At 32.5% G+C, this 7,747-nt stretch overlaps 1 long non-coding RNA gene across 1 annotated transcript; it reads right to left on the bottom strand.

Annotated features, from left to right (window-relative positions):
* Nucleotides 1-6,400: 6,400 nt before the first annotated feature.
* On the bottom strand, nt 6,401-7,187 carry LOC150033209 (uncharacterized). The gene is made up of 2 exons (XR_016523757.1): nt 6,900-7,187; nt 6,401-6,803 (listed from the first exon to the last, which is right to left on the bottom strand). It is a non-coding gene; the product is annotated as an uncharacterized LOC150033209 (long non-coding RNA).
* Between the last annotated feature and the right edge of the window lie 560 nt (nt 7,188-7,747).

Raw genomic sequence — 7,747 nt, 5'->3', positions numbered from 1 at the left:
AAGGGAGCAATTTATCTACTTACCCTAACAATGGGAAGAAGTGACTTCTTTCTTGTATAGCTGTGTTCCCAGCTCCCCAATCAGATGAATCTTCAAAATGGTAAGTATATTGAGTCGACGAATTTGGCCACTCCCAGCCATGTAGATCAAAGGACCGCCCTAATAGGTAGGAACTTACAACTCACTCAGGATTAAGGTCAAGTTACCTATGATCATCTTAGTGAAATGTAAGTCTCTTGCAGTAATGGTGTTATAAAGAGAATATTCATTTTATAGTCTGGTCTTATACAAACTCTTCGTATAGGATACTCCGCTCACATGTCTCCACATGAACGATAAGGATCAGATCATTTGTAGCACTTTACAACAATTGTAATAATTATAAAGTGGCTCGTATTCGTAGTATCACCAAGACAAGATACCCGACCTTATCTATCTAATACAGACCATTCAGGTTTTTACATAAACTTGATCCACCTGTATGTCTCCATATACATGTTTAAGCTTCATCAAATAACCTTGGATCTTAGTTTATTGGTTTTTATGTTAATGCAACTATGTCAAATAACATAAGACTTATTTTATTAAATAAATAGTTTGTTTGTACAAATAAAATTTACAAACTACCAAACTACGAGATTTAGGGCATTGACCCTAATACTATAATGTATTGCTTGCTCAAATTCCTACAAATAAAAACATTAAAATACATTAAACAACATAAACGAACTAGATTAGAGACACTAAAATAACAGATTATGGATGCTATCATTGTGCGTGCGTCTTGCTTCATTCACAGAACTTAGGTTGGTATTTTCTCCTTTTATATCAATGACATGTTATGCTTCAAGGAACTTAGGTTGAAATTTTTGTTTTGTAAACTTGTGAGAGTGCTGCTACTATTTTAGTTCATCTTTTAATTACTTGATATAATTTGAGAATGATTACAACATAGGCTGATATAACTAGAGATCATTTAGAAAATAATCAAACTAAGTTGCGAAAAGCTGGTGTTTTTCTTTTTATTTCAATGACAATGTTATGCTTGAAACATGTATATTCACGTTTATTTCATTTTATTTTTGTTTAAATGTAAAATGACTAATTAATATTTAATTTGTTTGAATGATTATTATATTTTAAATTTTATAATAGATTGACATATTAAATTTAATGTTATTTTTAACCAATAAACAACTTTAAGTGGTGTTTTATGCATGTCACTAAAGATGCTTGGAATAACCAAGAATACATATTTAGCAACAAGTTTACACATTAATACACTTTTAAGCTTACAACGTCCGTGTAACAAACAAATAGCAATATATTATGTGTTGCTAAAAGTAAACTTTCAGTAACGTGTGAGCGTCAATAAAAGTTAGGGTTTAACGACGCGTCGGAAATCTGTCACTAGAACATTTACCACATCGCTACTGTGACATTTACAACGATGCCCCTCTACACGTATTTTTAGTGGCTTTTTTTTTTTTTCTTTCAGCAACATGTTTTGCTTGCTACTAAAAGTGAATTTACTTGTAGCGTAGGCAATCCAACCACGTAAATGTCTTGGGTTCTTCTTCTTAATTCAACCTTGAAGATGAGTTCTTCATCTCCACTTTTGAGGATATTTTTTAAATTATAAAGACTTTGAGAGGCTGCAAGTCCTTTTCGTCAAATCCTCATTAAATAGAGAAAGTGAGAGATAGAAATCAAAGAGTTGAAAGAGTACCTTTGTGTGTGGCAACTTCTCAGTTACGTGGCTCATCAAGGATCATTCATCGGTCATTCGATATCAAAACTAGTAGACTCCCCGAAAGTAAATCTTGATTTTTTTAAGAATTAAGAACTAATTAAGAGATGCCAGTAATAAGGTACAAAATTTAAAATTTTAATGGTAAAAGTGATTTTGGCCTTTGAAAAGCTAAGATCAAGGCTATTCTTGAATAATAAAAGGTACATAAGGCTATCCAAGACCCAATAAAAGGTCATAAACCTTAGCGATAATGTATTAGGATAGGTTATTGATCTTAAATATGGACAAAAATTAAAGAGTTATTTGTCACCAAAAATAATTCTAATAAAATGTACTTAAGGGGATATATATATATATATATATATATATATATTAACATTTAGAATGGATTCCACAAAGTCTCTAGGAGATAATTTAGGTGACTATAAGAAAATTGTTTCATAGTTAAAAAAAATTTTCAGCAAAGATTGGATAAGACAATGAAACATTTTTTTTTACTAATTCAGTCCGTGGAACCTATAAACAAGTGCAAAATACTTTCAAGTATGGTGGGGAATTCATAACAACTGATGCTATAATATTGGCCCTTAAAACTAATGAAATGGAATTACAAGTAATACATGCCATGAAATGTATATTCTTGGTTGATATTTTGATACTTCTACTTAGGGAAAATAGTCATTTAGATGTGTTTTAACCCAACATTTGGTCTTAAAAAGATAAATTGGTCAAGGTCCTTTATTATTCAAAGTAGGTTTTTACTAGTTTTAGTTGATTTTATAAGTTTCTACGGAGAATTTTGACTGTTTGCAAAATTTGTTATTGATGCGCCCCCACTACCCAAGCACGCATCAAAAGCCTAATTTCTGAAATTTTTCCTAGTCATCCATATTGGCTATTCTTTCGGTCCAAAGTCATTTTTTAGCGCTAGAATTGCTTGGTAAACCCTTGGAACTCCATTTTCGGCCTCTCTCAAATAATTTGAGCCTGTAAAAGGATGGGAAGCTTCCTTGCTCAAGGAACTCCGAAATTCAGCCACCTTTAGACAAAATCTCGCAAGGATGTAAAGCTTTCTTCTTCAAGCATCTCCGAAATTCTACCACCTTTGGACGAAATCTCGCCCTCTCAATTAGAAAACTTCAAGAACGAAAATTCATTTGAAGAACATTATTTCTAGATCAATCTCTACCTAATGAGAACGCGTGTAGAAAGAGGATTCATCCTTGAGAAAGGAGAATCAATCCTTAGAAGAGTTTAGGAGAGTTAGAGATCGCTCCAATGAATTCTTTACTGTATTTTCTAGCATTGTCATAGTTTAATTTTGCACTTCTATTTGTTTTCATTTTTTATTCTTTTGAACCTTATTCTTATAATCATGGTTTATGATCTAATGAAATCTATTCATTGTTCTTAATCATGAGCTAAATTCTCTAAGGGGTTCAACCGTGGATAACCTAGGTTTTATAGCTTGAGTAACGTCTATGCTTCATCTCTCTTTAACTTGTGCATTTTCTTTGTTGAATTTATGGATAAGAATTGTTAAGTTAAATTAACCACTTAATATAGCAATCTAGTAGAGTCTTAATACTGAGAAAGTTAGGATGTAAATTGATGTCACAAAGGAAAATGAGACTAAAAACCTAAAAATAGGATTGTCACTTGGCCTTAAAAATAAGGTACACACCATAAGATAAAGAAATTGCATGAAATTACTCTAAAATTCAGCTAATCATAGAAATATAGGCATTAGTTGCTTGGAACTTCTAAAGAATTTTGACAAAAGACCGAATAGGTGGAGTTTTCTATTCACGACTAAGTTAGGTATGATGTGGCTACATTGCCTAAGGCATGTTGCCCAGTTGGTTAAAACATAGCTGTATCTTTGTTCATCATCTTTTGTTTACTATTTTTAATCAACATTCAACATATTCACTATCTATTTACACAACTTGGTTACTTTTTGTTACATTAATTGTATTGCCTTAAAAGATTTTAAATTGAAACTAGTCTTGCAGGATTCAAAACATGGAATATGCCAAGTTGTATTACTTTATTTATAGTGTATGTCTGCACTTAGACCATATCTATTCTAATTTCTTATCACTCATACATAATCGGTCGATCAACAAGCTATCAAAAGGGAACAACCTATAGTGGAGGCTTGTTTGTGAAAGGAAAATCTAATAATTTTCACCGGAAAGATATAAAGCAATAGTCAAATGATGATGATAAGAGCAAACAGAAGTTAGAAGCAATTAATGCAAGAAAGATGACCATTTATTAAAAGGCTGCTACATTCTAAATGGAAAAAATCAGAAAAGGAATAAGGGAAAACTAGCAAAAGCTACAATAGGATAGTGTTCTAAGTCAATCACATTTTTAAATGCTCTTGCCTCAAGATATGGCAAACCGAACCTAGTTAGTCCTTTAGAGAAACATGATTAGGTTGTAGATAGACTCAGGGCGCATGTTTCACGTGATTCCTTCTAAGCCTTGTTCAACTCTTACAAACAGATACATGAAAAATCAATCTATATGGGGAAACAATGAAACTTTTAAGATAGTTGGCATTAGTTCGTTCTCTTTAAAGAAAAAAGATGAGACTATGAAGCTTCTTAGGCATTTAAGGTATGTGTCTTTCCTAAAGAGAAACCTAATATCTTTAGGAATATTCGATTGTTTAGGTTGTGAGTATACGCAAAGAAGGGACAGTTCAAATTATTAAAGATTCAATGGTAGTTCTTGTTGGTGAGAAAAAAAAAATGGAGTCTTTGTTGTTAATGGTGTTAAAATGGTTAGGTCAACTCTTGTTGTGACTGAATCTACATTAACAAAAGGTGATATTTGGCATAAGAGACTATTGAGGTAAACGCAAGTGCATGTGTCAAATGTAATATAGTGAAATAACGTTGAGAGACTTAGTATCGTCTTCAGGAGATCAAGCTTACGGTTTTGTTTAATTCTATTGATTTTATCTAAGAATTAGAATCAAGATCACGTGATTTGAAAAATAAACTAATCAAAAGTAAATTAAATATTGAAATTCCATAGTTACTTCAGTAAGTCATGCAAAGGTTCTATAGAATATTGTGTCAATGATATGTTTAAGTTTAGAAACTATTATTCAGATTATTTTCTTTCAAAAACAATCTTTTCTAATGTAAATTTAATTGATTAATACTTTCTTGAAACCAAATTAAGAAGCATGACATTAGACAAAGTTCATTATCGGCCTACCTATTTTCATGATAGCTTCATAATGATCCAATATTATAGATACAATTAAACATACAATCTTTCTAATTAAATATTTAATTTAACATGTATCGATGATCAATCAATGTAATAAGCACAATAATATTGGAAAATAATCAAATCTACAATATCCATAGAAAATACTAAGTATTAACTTTAAATCGATAAAGAATTTCATCAACACCTTAGAACTACAACATTTAGCCACTCATCGTTGCTACAAACATATTCTCATACATTCTAACAACTATACAAATAATAAAGAGTAAAGGAAATAGGGAAACACTAATATAGTCGTGAATTTCGTCGATGGAAATAATCGGGAATTCCTTGATTTTCACCTCGAAATCAACGAACAGCCTCCAAGAAAATCCCCCACTCTCGCACATTTTTTTTCATGTAACAAAACACTCTTTAAAGTAAATAGACAAAACATTTCCAAAACACAAAACTTTCTATAAAGCCACACTGGCGGTGCAACGCCATTTTACAACGCTGTGATGTTGTACTAATTTCATGTGGCAGCAAAGTTCTTACAGTGCTGCATCCCTCTCCACGGTGTTGCTCTAAGGGGTACCCATGTTTTGGAAGGAGTGAAGAGATAGACCAATGTGGATTCGGTGGATATCCCACACGTGGCCACCACCTTCCTTTTGGTCTCACCGTTACAAAGAAATATTATTATTTTTATTCATTATTTTAATCTTTTATTATTGTGTTTTAAAATCGGGAAAAAAGAGAAAAGGAAGGAGACGAGGCGTGTTCTTCCGCACGGCCCCTCACTGAGGTTCTCCGCCTCTTTCTCACTCGACAGTTCCACGCTGAAGGCCTATAAAAGTCACGACCTTCAGTAGGTCATTTACAGAACACAGCTTCAATTCGAACGTTCTTCTCTCCTCTCCTACTCTTCCATTCTTTGTTTTTCGAGCAGTGAGTTAGAAAGGGTGTGTGTTCCGATTGGTAACGATGCATTTTTTATTGTGTTTTCTTTTAAGTTGTTTTATCCTGAGATGGCGTGACAGTATTCCTGACTTGCTTGCACACTTGGACAGAGCCGTGAAACGTCTTAAAGAGAGCGAGCTCCGTGACTCAGCCTATAACTAGTTTCTGTTTTGTAGGTTTTATTCTTTGCTTGATCGCCATACCTTGACCGTTTGCTATTCATCTGAGGGTCTTGCCATTTACAACCAGATGAGATGTTCGAACATTCAAGCCAAATTAATCAAACATCGCTGTGGAGTATGTCCAAATCTTGAGTGAGGAATTAGTTCTCTTTTCATGCTCTAAGATCATCAAGGTAGTAATCTATATATAATATTCTTCTCCTTGGATTGAAATTGAAATTTATTTTTTGGATAGTATTTGTGAATTAGAGATTCACAAAACGAAAAATTTCCTAATTTCAAATCAATAGGATTTGATATAAAAAAAGTACTGTATTGCCTAACATTTAATATTATATAAAATAATATATATATATATATATATATATATAAAAGATCTAAATCCAACGGCTCCTTTTTTTTTTTTTTTTTTTTAAATATCAGTTTTATGTTATTCCTAGCTAATGTAAACTGATCTCTCTTAGATATTAAAAGAGAGCTCTCAGTATTTTTTTCAAATAGAGAGGCTAAAACAGAAATCATATAGTGTACTTATTGTGATTTTTTTTTCGAGAAACATTCTTCCCGTGGATGTAGGCTTTGTGTGGCCGAACCATGTAAACTCCCCTGTGTATCTTTTTCTTCCTTTCGATGATCATCTACTTCTCTCATTTCCTCTTGCTCATTTTTCCCTTCCATACAACAAAAGACAACCATTAGAGAGTTTTTCTTACCATTGGTTTCGTTTTATGTGAGTTATTGAAAGAGAGAAATGTGAAAATGTTTACTATTCGAGTGAAAACAAGCAAATGAAGATCTCTGCATGCCATCTCATTCACCCACGTGTCAAAGGCTTAGCTTCTCGTCGTGGCTACTTCTTAGCCTTTCTTTCCACCTACTAAAAGCAATGCTCAGGCCAAGGCTTACTAAGTGGGTTTCTTCTGCACTTTCTTGGACGTGTGATTTGTTGGAATATAGAAACATGCAACGGAAGAAAGTAGGATTATTAAACATTCTAATTCCTTAATTTTGACATCAAAATAAGCATGTTCATAGAGAATTAAGAGTGTTTCAACACATACCTTTGAAGAATCTCTTGAATATTGATCTTCAACTGCAATCTCCTTTTCCTTTGGCTGTAAACCACCACAAGGTCTTCCTTACCATTCTCTTGGAGCCTTAGATTGAGTTGTGGGACTCAAAACAAGCTTAAATTAGGAAAAAATGGAAAGGACACTGGTTTACCGAGGTTGAAGACTTCTTCAACCTCTAGAATTTCTAGCAAATTTAGTCAATTTGCATGGGAATCTTTCAGCTGAAGCTTCTGTGATATATCCTGGAATATCATGCAATCCAATTGCATCAAATTCTTCCTGCTTCAGCTCCAATTTTTGGTAGTGAGAAGTGAATAAGGTGCTTGGTTAGAAGTGGAAAAATCCCACTTTTGGTAAAATCCCACTTTTGGTGGGGTTTTCCATTTTCCAATTTTTCATTTTCTTTTAATTTTGAAACTACTTTCAAAATTAAATCTGAATTTCAGTTTTTAATTGTAAAATTGAAAACTGAAATTTTATTAATTTTACAAAAAATAATTCAAAATAATTTTTCTAATAAAATCAATAATTAATTAATTAAA

This window comes from Benincasa hispida, chromosome 10 (genome assembly GCF_027475165.1).
Source record: "Benincasa hispida cultivar pf3 chromosome 10, pf3_genome.v1.1, whole genome shotgun sequence".
NCBI classification, from domain to species: domain Eukaryota; kingdom Viridiplantae; phylum Streptophyta; class Magnoliopsida; order Cucurbitales; family Cucurbitaceae; genus Benincasa; species Benincasa hispida.
The sequence above is the reverse complement of the archived record's forward strand: the minus strand, read 5'-3'. Positions and strand labels throughout refer to the sequence as shown.